We start from the raw sequence: 12,356 nt of genomic DNA, 5'->3' as shown, positions 1-12,356 counted from the left end.
GCTCCCATACAAATGCACAGCTAAATATGTGCTCATTTCAAGCTAAATACCCATCTCTTAATAGTGCAGTTATCAGAAGATTTGAAAATATTTGCAGCCAAAGTGTGGCTATTAGCTATCCAATTTAATTCACTGAAAAAAATTTGAACCCAAGATTGGCCAAGTTTACAAGATGCACTCAATGGAACATGCGCGTATAACCCATAAAAAATAATAAAAATTTTATTTTTAAAAAATTATTTCTATATAACTATGCACCTCCAGGAACCAGACCATTTTTATAATTTAAATTACACCATCCGCTATCAATTACAAATAAGTGTTGTTTAGTTTTATTAATAATTTATTTAACCTTTAAACAAATATGAGGTAATTTTGTTTTTTTTTTTTTTTCAAAATAGTCTGGCTTAACCCCATTGTTGTTTTAATATTGTTTTCGCAGACACTTTCGTCGGAGTTGTGTGAGGTTGCCAAGGAAAAACTTCTCATTGAACTTTTTTCTTTGCTTACCTTTATACTTCTAGCTGACGATTGACGTTTGGGTATAACAAGTTTTTGTTGAAGAAGTTATTGAAAAATAACTTCGGTGGAGAATATCCACAAACAAAAAACAAGGGAACTGATGAGATTCTATGGCGAGAATCGAAACTATAGTATTCCCTGCCTTACCCCTTGGCGAACAATGCCAAATCTTTTCCACTAATAAACTAATTGTTTTAAAATATTAAAACAACAACAATGGGGTTAAGCCAGACTATTTTGAAAAAACAAAATTGCAAACGCTATGCCAAAAAAACGCCACAATGTTTCAAATGTGAAGTTAATTTTTTAGCAACATTTTTTTTAAAGTGATGCAGCAAAATTTCTTTTATTTGATAGTAACTGAGTGAATATTAACAGCAACAAAAAAGTAAAAACAACATTTTAGTCCGCAGAATATCTGTAATTTATACAATGGAAAATATTTCGCAATTTTATTGTTTGATTTTTTTACTTTCGCGCCGCTAGATCAGTGGTTTTGGCTAGTGTGCGGGCCCATATACATATATTCTCGTCACCCTGGGACTTCTCTGCAATAATTGTTCATCTAAATTAGTGCCGTAGCACCAAAAATATGTAAACGACATAAGAATGCCGATAGTTGCGATTTTTCCAGCCTGTTTGGTGGCCTTTCGTTTACCGCCCTACAACTGAAAAATTATCGGGTATATTCTGCGACACACTTCAAGCCTCAAGCATTATGTTCACCCCATTTACTCATATTTTTTGCGAACTTCTTGGGGTTAAGATTCATTAGGGTATTTAAAAAGAAGAGTACGCCCAGTCGGTCCATAAAATACTGGAAAAATAAGCGTAAAGGCGGTGAACAAAATGCTTGAGGCTTAAAGTGAGAGGCTAAGCGTGTCTCAGAACATAGCCGTATATGTAAATAAGTTACAGGGGCTCAATTCTGTTTCTATGAAAATGTGAAATGAAAACTTTTATAAAGGAGAAAACTGTCAAATAAAAAAAATTATAAAGGAAATATTTTACATTTTAAATTTTCATAGAACAAGAATCCAGCCCCAGTAGTGCGATTCTCTAACTCATTTTTTGAGTTACCGACAATTGTCGGTAATATTGAAAGGCTTATAGTTTCGTTAATTACCGATGTTTTTCAGTAAGTTAGCAAGGAATAAAAAATAGTCGTAAAGTTCTATCGATAGCAAGAGTGTTGTCAACTTTTTTTTGAACTTTTCATTCATAATTTTGCATTTTAATTTTATCAATTTTGTCGGCAACTCAAAAAATGTGTTAGAGAATCGCACTACAGGTGTATTTATTCTCTTATAGTACATTTAGACTATGCTGAATTTAATAAATCCAGTCGATTTAAGTTTTCATTTTCATACAATATATGTCAAATAAATCGAGATAATGCACTGAAACATGTTATAAGTGTATAGTCTAACAGACGTTTTACCTACATATCAATTTGTCTATATTTGGGTAGCTTTGCTTAGTCGAAACGAAACATAACCTAACCTACAATTTTCTTTTATTCTTGATACTTTCCCGTAACGGTATGTGCATGTTACCAATCATAGTTTTACATTATATTTGGTCTGTTCCTTTACTTTTGAAAGTGGTAAAACCGGCAAAAGTAGCAAAAGTTGTAATCTGCTTCCATATGAATTGTATGGTGTCTGAAGTAAAGGAACGCTTTTCGAGTAAAAAGTTGTAAAACTTGAAGATTCTTGCACGTAAAGGAACAGAGCTATTGGCCTGTTCCCGTACTTTATAAAGTGGTAAAAGTCGTAAAAGTTGTAAAAGTCGTAAACGATTTTCATATAAATTTTGTGTACGGGAACGCAAAATGTGTAAAAGTGGTAAAAATTGTAAAAACTTTTTAGTTCTGGAACAGAGCTTATATTATTTTCAACTGCTTTATCGACATTTTATATAGAATGTATGAAACATATGGTAACATTGCTTTAAAAACATTAAGTCTGTCTGGCTACTTTCCCAGCAAAAATTTTCCAGCAAGAACTTTCTCAGAGAGTAAGGGGTTTTTGTTCTCTTTTGCTAGAAAGTTGTAAAAAGTAAACAGACACCTTCCCAGCAAAAACCAGCAAGCAATCAGCTGGCTTGCCAAAACAGACAATTTGTCCGCAAATAAAGGAAGCAAACACGTTGTATTTTATTAAAAATAAAAAAGAAAATGAAACAAAAAAGTATTTTTCCACTTTACAAATTTGTTTTCCATAAAACAATACAATTAGACTATGTTATTTCAACAATAAAACGGTTTTTAATTTTCACAAACATAAATCAACAACAAATTAAAAACAGATGATTGATTGTTTTCAGGAAGAAGAAGAGCTTGCAAGTGCTTGCTAGAAGAAATTTGTCCAGCAAGAATTTGCAAGCTCTCAGTGAAAGAACTGTCAAAATGTCTCTCTCGAATCGCTCTCTTTTGCTGGTTTTTGTGTTAACAGACGACTTCCAGCAACAATTGGTACAAATTGTTACAAATTTTAGGGTAACCAGACACAGCTATTTTTTATCTGTTAAACATATGGTATGTTCCTTTACTTTTGAAAATGGTAAAACCGGCAAAAGTAGTGGAAGTTGTAAACTGCTCCCATATGAATTGTATGGTGTCTGAAGTAAAGGAACGCTTTTCGAGTAAAAATTGGTAAAACTTGAAGATTCTTGCGCGTAAAGGAACAGAGCTACAGTTGCGTTCAAAATAATAGGAGCGCCCATACAAAAAAAGAAATATGTCAAAAAAATATGGTTAAACTTACCCATTTTGGTTAACTTTAAATTTGTTTAACATTGTTGACATCCCAACTGTTAATTCATCAGCAGAAATGTGACAATCTGCTTTAAATTATTTACTGTTTACACCAACATTATAAAGCGTGTTTAAAGTTTTTGTTCAAAAAATTAGGAGTGTGGAAGAAAAAGGACGATAAAAATAGTTTTAGTTGAGTTTAGGATCAAAATTGTCAATATTTTAGTTAACAGTAGTAAATCCAATAGATTTTATGAGATTTGATTGTTGTTTGAAAACAAAAGCCCTTTGAAGGTAGCCAAAAAACAGGCGATTATCCTTGCAGAAATTTTTTCCATAAATTGAGCACTTATTGGGCAACTCAATGGATTTTGTAGAGAAAAGCTTTAGCGATTAGATTTGTTTGATGCTATGGATGTTATCTCTAACAATATATAATGATTGGTATCCCATAAATTTGTGTATTTGGATCCTTGATCCAAGTTTAAGACAGTTTACATTAGCCCTTAAGATAAGGATCGGTCAAAAATAGCGTATCTATAAGGAATTTATTCCCCAACAAAATAATATTTGGAAGTCCTTAGGGTGCTAACCTTGTGTATGCAATCAATTTCGCTTCTATTCAAAAAATGTTTAAAACGTGAACGGTTGAAGTGTACTTTGAACCATTTAGTGATAGGCAGGCTGGGATTGCACTATGATTGGAATACGCCGTAATATATTTTTCAATATAAACTTACGTTATTCACTCAAAAATACTTCATTTAGGTTAGTTTCATTAGAAAACGGTTTATTATACGATGCAAAACCTAATAGAACTAATCTTAGGCCAACTTCAAAAGTTTGTCTTTAAAGTTTCCTTCTCAACAAAGCGTTTTGAAAAATGTCTCATATGTGCCAATCATCCAATTATTCAAAAATTAACCATATAATCAATTCTGCGTGCAGTTAAGATGCTAAGGACCTCAAAACATCACTTGATCGAGAAATTAATGCCTTATAGATACGCTTTTTTAACCGATCCTTACGTAAAGAGTTAATGGAAACCGGCTTTAACTTGGCTCAAGGATCAAAATACAAGAATTTCCGGGTACCGATCATTATATATTGTTCGAGATAACAGCCAGAGCATCAAAAAACTCTAATTACTAAAGTTCTGTCTACAAAATCGATTGATTTACCCAATAAGTGCTCAATTTATGGAAAAAATCGCTGCAAGGACAATCACCTGTTTTTAGGCTACCTCCAAAAGAACTTTTGTTTCCAAACAGCCATCAAATCTCATAAAATCTTTTGGACTCACTACTGTCAACTAAAATATAGACAATTTTGATCTTAAACTCAACTAAAAATATTTTGATTGTCATTTTTCTTCCGCACTCCTATTTTATTGAACAACAAATTTGAAGGCGATTTATAATGTTGGTGTAAACAGTAAATAATTTAAAAAAGATTACCACATTTATGCTGATGAATTAACTGTTGGGATGTCAGCAATGTTAAATAAATTCAAAATAAACCAAAATGGGTAAGTTTAACCACGTTTATTCGACCATTCCCTTGGTGTGAATGAGCACTCCTATTATTTTGAACACAGCTGTATATATGGTCGTTCCCAATGCCTATACAAGGTCGATGTTTGTTGCATGGTGGAATAATAAGGTGTAGCGCCAAAAACAGCCGATGCATTATTGTGAGCAAATTTGACGTTTGACATGATTTGATGTAACACCTTCTTATTCCACCATGGTTTGTTGTCGAAAGCATTATTGCGATTTAAAATACAAAGAAACTCAAATCACAATAATGTAAAATCTATTATATTTGTTGTCAAAAGTTGTTGACAGAATTCGGAATGGCCGACCTTAAAGGCCTGAGTACATAAGCTGCCTTGCCTGCTTACCTTGCTTACTTCTGATAAAAGAATAAAAAAGAAAAGGGCAACCCAGTTCGAAATTTCCTCGGCCTTCTTTATTCTTTTATTTTTATTATGTCAAAAATTAAGCAGGAAAGTAAGGCAATCAGGCAGAGCAGCTTATGTACACAGGCCTTAAGGCCTTCGTACATAAGCTGCCTCGCCTGGTTGCCTTGCTTGCTTCTGATAAAAGAATAAAAAAGAAAAGGGCAACCCAGTTCGAAATTTCCTTGGCCTTCTTTATCTTTAAACGGGTACATCTCAACCAAGAAAAATATATGTAACTAATCATTAGGTCTGTACGATAACCCAAAAGTTTGTACAAATTTGCACACTCTTTTACAAAATGCTGTTCGATAACAAACTTGTAAATTAAAAGAGAGCGAATTTTGAGACAATTGTGAGAGAATTTTGGAGAGTTTTGTTTACAAATTTTTGCAAGTAAAATTGTTCTTGTAAAAATTTGCAAGTTTGATCAGCTGATTTTAATTCGAATGCTTTGTGGCGGACATCTTGGTAAAAACATAATAGCTTTGTTCCAGAACTAAAAAGTTTTTACAACTTTTACACATTTTACCTGAAAACCCGTTCCCGTACACAAAAATGTTGATTTCTCTTTAAACAAAAATGGCGCTGAATGACGCTCTCTTTAGAAACTTTTTACTCGACAAATTTGCGCGTGTAAAAAATAGTAACATGGTTGCCGGCGTCTGATTGGCTGGTACGTTGACTTTGACATTTGTTCCAGCTTGTTTTGACGTTTCTTCCATTTTTGCGTTCCCGAACTTTTTGAAAAAACTTTTGGGTGAAAACAATTTTTCGTTCTTTCTCTCTTTTACGAGTTTTACTATTAAAAAGTACGGGAACAAAGTTAATGTGCGTTCGTTTACTTACAATTTGTACAAATTGTTACAGGATGTTGTTCGTTTACTCTACAGCACCATGTCGATTACAAGAAGTTACTGGACTTGTACAAATTTGTACAAATTATTGAGTAAACGAACAGACCTATAAACAAACGTTTGGTTATTAAAATAAATAGAAATAAAAAAGGGGAAAAATATTAAATAAATTTTGGAAACTTATTTTGTAGTTTGTGGTGACTATTTTTTATTTTATTATTTATTTTATTTAATCTTTTCCGCCAACTTCTTCTTGTTTATCAAATCAGCTGACTTCTTGCAAGATCTATTTATATTAATAGATCTTGCTTCTACTTTAAAAGTTTGGCTGATCTAACATCGTGATTGCTGGCATCCAATTTGCAGATATGGTGACATTTCAGGTAGAAATTTTACAATATTTGTAATTTTTCCGTTCCCGTACTTTTAGAACAAATTTAAATAAACGTCAATACTTGACAAATCATTAGGTGTGTACGATAACTTCGCAAGTGAAAAGTACTTGCAAGCACTCAGCAAGTTCTCAGTAACATCTCTCCATCAATTTTACTCTCTCGAAGCAAAAAATTTGCAGATTGTTATCGAACAGCAATTTGCAAAAACTTGCAAGAAGTCAGCTGATTTGATAAACAAGAAGTTGGCGGAAAAGATTAAATTTAACAATTGAAGGTTTCTACCATTTTTTTAATTTCCATTTATCACCACAAACATCGTTTTCCATAATTAATTTAATAATTTGTTCCCTTTTTATATCTATTTATTTTAATAGCGTTTGTTTATGTTTTTGCCAAGATGTCCTCCACAAAATATTCGAATTTAAATCAGCTGATCGAACTTGCAAATTCTTACAATAAAAATTTTCCTTGCAAAAACTTGTAAACAAAACTCTCCAATATTCTCTGACAATTGTCTCCAAATTCTCTCTCTTTTACTTTGCAAGTTTGTTATCGAACAGCATTTTGTAAAAGTTTGTGCCAATTTGCACAAACTTTTGGGTTATCGTTCAGACCTATTCATTCGCAAGTTTTACTGCATATTAAAAAATCAAAAATTATATTTAGCAAATGGGAATAAAATTTCTTGTCCTTGTTTTCAATGTTAAAGCAGTTTTTTGTTGAAACAATTCACCGATGCATCTACATTCATAATTGTAAATGTCAACAACAGTAAAAAATGTCAACCCTGCTTTTGACAGAATAGGCCATAACAAGAAAAAATTAGATCAGTTCCTTTACGTGCAAGAATCTTCATGTTTTGCCACTTTTTACTCGAAAAGCGTTCCTTTACTTCTCACACCATACAATTCATATGTGAGCTGCTTACAACTTTTACTACTTTTGGAACAAGTTGAGTTGACGCACTATGCTCAAAAAAATTTTTTTAAATTGTATTATTTTTATGTAGCCGGCCTTCGGCCGGAGATTTAAGACTTTCTCCTATGGACAGGTGCAAATCTAGGGCACGGGAACAACTTTTTTAAATTTAAAATTTTTCTCTTATCAGCTGGCCTTTAACAAAGGAATTTTTGGAACTTCAAAGTCCATATCCGCAACAAATGTTATATACACTCATACCTCTTTATACGGCCCCTCTTTTTACGGCATTTCTCTATAACGGCCTGTTTAAATTATGGAACACCTTCGCTTTACGGCGCTTTGTGCCTCGTTATACGGCCAGAAGAAATCGTTAATTTACCGTTTTGCGATGAATTGTAAACAAACAACAGCATATTAGGTATATCTTGTTTGTTTATTTATTAAAGAAAATATAGCACAATGAGAATAAAATTCTTTTGAATTAGTGCTAGTGGTACAAAGAATATTTCTTGAAGTAAATTATCTGTAAAAATATAATTATTACTAGTAGCAAAAATTAAAATGATATAAAAACAAGTAAGAAAAGCGTTAAGTTCGGTCGGGCCGAACTTTTTATACCCTCCACCACAAATTTCAGCCATTTCGGTGGATTAATGTGGCCACAACCTTCAAAATACCGAAATTCGGAAGGTACCGTTCTATGGGGGCTATATGATGGCGTGGACCTATACCTACAAATTTCTGGAGGAAAGTTTTATACGCCTAAAGAAGACTAAATACCATATTTCAGCCATCTCGGTGTGATAATGAGGCTAAAACGTTCAAAATATCGAAAATCGGGAGATATGGTATTATGGGGGCTATATCAACACGTGGACCAACAATTTATGGTAGAAATGTTTCTTAGCCTCTGGAAACACAAAATACAAAGTTACAACCGCTTCTTTGGTCAAATGGGTCTAATACATTCAAAATATATTAAAATGACGCGTACTTATAAGGGGCCTTATGTGGGGGCTATACCAAAACGTGGACCTATATAACCCAACTTTGTTAGGAATGTTTTCTGGCCTCTGAAGACACAAAATACCAAATTACAACCAATTCTGTGGTCAAATGGGTCTAATACATTCAAAATATATTAAAATGACGCGTACTTTATATGGGGCCTTATATGGGGGCTATACCAAAACGTGGACCTATATAACCCAACTTTGGTAGGAATATTTTTTGGCCTCTGGAGACACAAAGTACTAAATTACAACCAATTCGGTGGTAAAATGGGCCAAATATCTTAAAAATTCCTTAAACCGACGACGCGTCACGCGTCATTTTGTATGGGGGCTGTACGAAAGCGAGAACCTACATAGCCCGCTTTCAATACCAAAAGTCCTACGTAAATATAACATATTTTCCCAAAATTTCATCAACCTACGTCAATCCGTTCGGACGCTAGAGTGATTTCCACAGACGGACAGACGGACGGACATGGCTATATCGTAGAATATGTAGAATTGCACGCTGATCAAGAATATATATACTTTGTGGGGTCTACAATGATTATTTCGAGTAGTTACAAACGTAGTGACAAACTTAATATACCCCCATCCTATGGTGGAGGGTATAATTAATAATTAATTAAGTACTACATTTGCAAATCATTTGTAATGAGGTATTTGTGTAAAGCATGTTTAAATTGCAGGTTGTTGCGTATAGTCTGTATATAAGGTGGAAGACAATTCCAAAGACGGATAGCTTCTCAGATTTGGAGCCTTTAAATTTTAACTGTATAATTCTCTTGTCTCTTTCCGATTGTCCAAATTGTATGCGTTCCATTAAGTATGATGGCTCCTTCGTGCTTAAAATGTTATGCAGAAATATGAGACTCCTGTATTTCAGATACTTGTCAAACGACATATTAAATATTTTATTCGCGAATTCAGAGATCCGATTGCTGCGCTTTTTATTAAATACAAGTTAATTCCAAGGCTCTTGCTTGTAATTTGACTCTTGGAATGCTGTGAAAACTATAAAATTTATGAAAAACTCAGGAATTCGCATATTTAGCGAAGCTCAGGAGCATATCTTATCCATAAGAACAACTTCAAAGCGCTCTAGGATATCAAAATAATTAGTCCTACAGTATTTCCCGGGGTTTCATAAACTACCACACTGAAAAACTCAAAGAAATCTGCAAGGATCCGCCTAAACGAGCTATTCGCGAAGTCTGACCTTAAATAACGTCAATTAAAGCACAAATGTGTTCCTGTATTGTCTAAAATACATCATAGACAACCAGAGACATTTGATAAAGCAATAAAATGTAAACTTTGTATTGCTTATTCCATAAATGTTACGGTAATCTTAATGTTTCATTGGGTGTATGCACACTTTTCCCCTATTAATTTTTTAAATTTATAGAATTTACCGTTATTCGTATTATGGAATATATTTTTGTTGTATGTAATATTGTTTATAAGGGATATGAAATAGGTCTATGTACTTGGATTTTCATAAAAATGCTTCCTTACCCTTAAAACTCTAGATTTATAGGGTGTATGTAACTTTTTTGGTTGACTGTACATACCTACTTAATTTTCATGCTTTACTTGTTTTTATTGCTTTACATATTGATTTTTATTAAAACCACGATGTAAAGGCCATATTTTTACTTCCACTGTGAATTCAAACCTTATTTTTACAATAAATCGGAACCGATTTCTTACTGTTAATATGGATTTGTATGAAATGTATTGCCTCGCTTTACGGCCGACATTTTGGGAACGTATCTATGCCGTATAAAGAGGTATGAGTGTACAGTGAATCACAGTCAAAAGTATCCACTTCACTTTAGCTCTGTTCCAGAACTAAAAAGTTTTTAAAATTTTTACCACTTTTACACATTTTGCGTTCCCGTACACAAAATTTATATGAAAATCGTTTACGACTTTTACCACTTTATAAAGTACGGGAACAGGCCATTTCTTACATTAAAACTGCGATTGCTAAGAATTGGTTAATGATAGCGATTTAGTTTCTTAACTTAAATATAATAAAATAATGATAGCAATTTCATTCCTTTTTATATTTTTACATTAGTGTCTTAACTTAAATATAATAAAATAAAATTAACGAAATTCAGGAAAATTTAGATAAAAAACAAATATGGTGAAACATCGATTTCCTCCTCACAGTGAAAAGTATGCACTCTAAAAGTTTCATGAAACAAAAATGATTTCTTAGGAGTTTAGCACTTGGTATGACATCCTTTGCTATCCTTTACAGCTTTTAGCCTTTTTGGCAAAGATTTAACTAAGTTTTCGGGACAAGATATCGGAATTGTTCCCCATTCTTCTTGCAAGGCATATTTCAGGGTTCCTATACTTTAGATGTTACGATTTTTTATATTTGTCTCCAAAATACTCCATAAACTATCTATAGGATTCAAATCCTTGCAAGAAGAATGGGGAAAATGTCGATATCTTGCCCCGAAAACTTAGTTAAATCTTTGCCAAAAAGGCTAAAAGCTGTAAAGGATAACAAAGGATGTCATACCAAGTGCTAAACTCCTAAGAAATCCTTTTTGTTTCATGAAACTTTTAGAGTGCATACTTTTCACTGTGAGGTAGAAGTCGATGTTTCACCATTTTTGTTTTTTATCTAAATTTTCCTGAATTTCGTTAATTTTATTTTATTATACTTAAGTTAAGACACTAATGTAAAAATATAAAAAGGAATGAAATTGCTATCATTAACCAATTCTTAGCAATCGCAGTTTTAATGAAAGTAAGTCGATGGTCAGACTAGCAAGGTTTCTTGAAACCAATTTCGTCAAAGTTTCTTTTCAAGTTTCGTTAGTGTCCACACACGTTAACGTGAAATTTAAGATTTTTGCATGTCCTCTTTATTTTACCATTCGCGTTTGTTGTGTTTCTCATACCAATAAAAACAAAACAAACATAAATAAACTAAAAACAACACAAAATAATTAAATTAATAGTTAAATTTTCACTATTTCATTAATTAATTGTTTTTATTAAATCTTTTTATGCTTGTTTTGTTGTTAACGTTTGCATGAGAAAATAAAAATGAAAGAAAATGGAAGAAAAAATCTTGCAACGAATAACAAGAAGAGGCAACACAACAAACACAGTAAACCATGTACATGGGTTTCACTACTTCATACCCCTCGCCTATAAACTGGACGTCGCCATGTTGAAATCGTGCTAGTCTGACCATCGACAAACTGAAGTGGATACTTTTGACTGCGATTAACTGTATATTTGTGATCAGGGTGACGAGATCATACAACATTGTTCCACAACATCCCATACGGGACAAGGGAGACTTCTCTCATATCAATGAGTGCACCCCGATTCATATTAAGCTCAATGATATGGGACCTACTGTTTATCGCCGAGTCCGAACGGCGTGACTTACGACACCACTTGTAGAAAAGTTTTAAATGGCTGAAATACTCAGGAAATGTCGCCAACATTACTGAGGGGTATTTTGCCACCGTTGAAAAATGTTTGATGTTGCCTGGCCGGGGAATTGAACCACTGACCTTCTGCGTGCAAGGCGGGCGTGCATACCATTGCACCACGGTGGCACCCAACGAGATCTACCTGTGATAAAAATGTCATTTCGATCCGAGCATAGTTGGCCAACTCATTTTATGCCCTACTTTTGCCGGATTTACCATTTTCAAAAGTAAAGGAACAGACCAATTGTAATCATCTGTGAGCTGTGACCGAAACGGTTACCTTTTTAGTCTACCATGCTTTCATAGCTAGTTTTCCTTATTCCCGAGATTCTCACCTCATTCGTGACTGGTTCTTCTCATTCCCTGTATTTCCCACCTCATTCGTGACTGGTTCTTCTCATTCCCTGTGTTTCTCACCTCCTTCGTTGTTGATTCTGATTCCCCCCATCTACATTTT

This window comes from Musca autumnalis, unplaced genomic scaffold (genome assembly GCF_047663935.1).
Source record: "Musca autumnalis isolate F117 unplaced genomic scaffold, ASM4766393v1 scaffold_2, whole genome shotgun sequence".
Lineage (NCBI taxonomy): Eukaryota > Metazoa > Arthropoda > Insecta > Diptera > Muscidae > Musca > Musca autumnalis.
Note: the sequence above shows the minus strand (reverse complement) of the source record.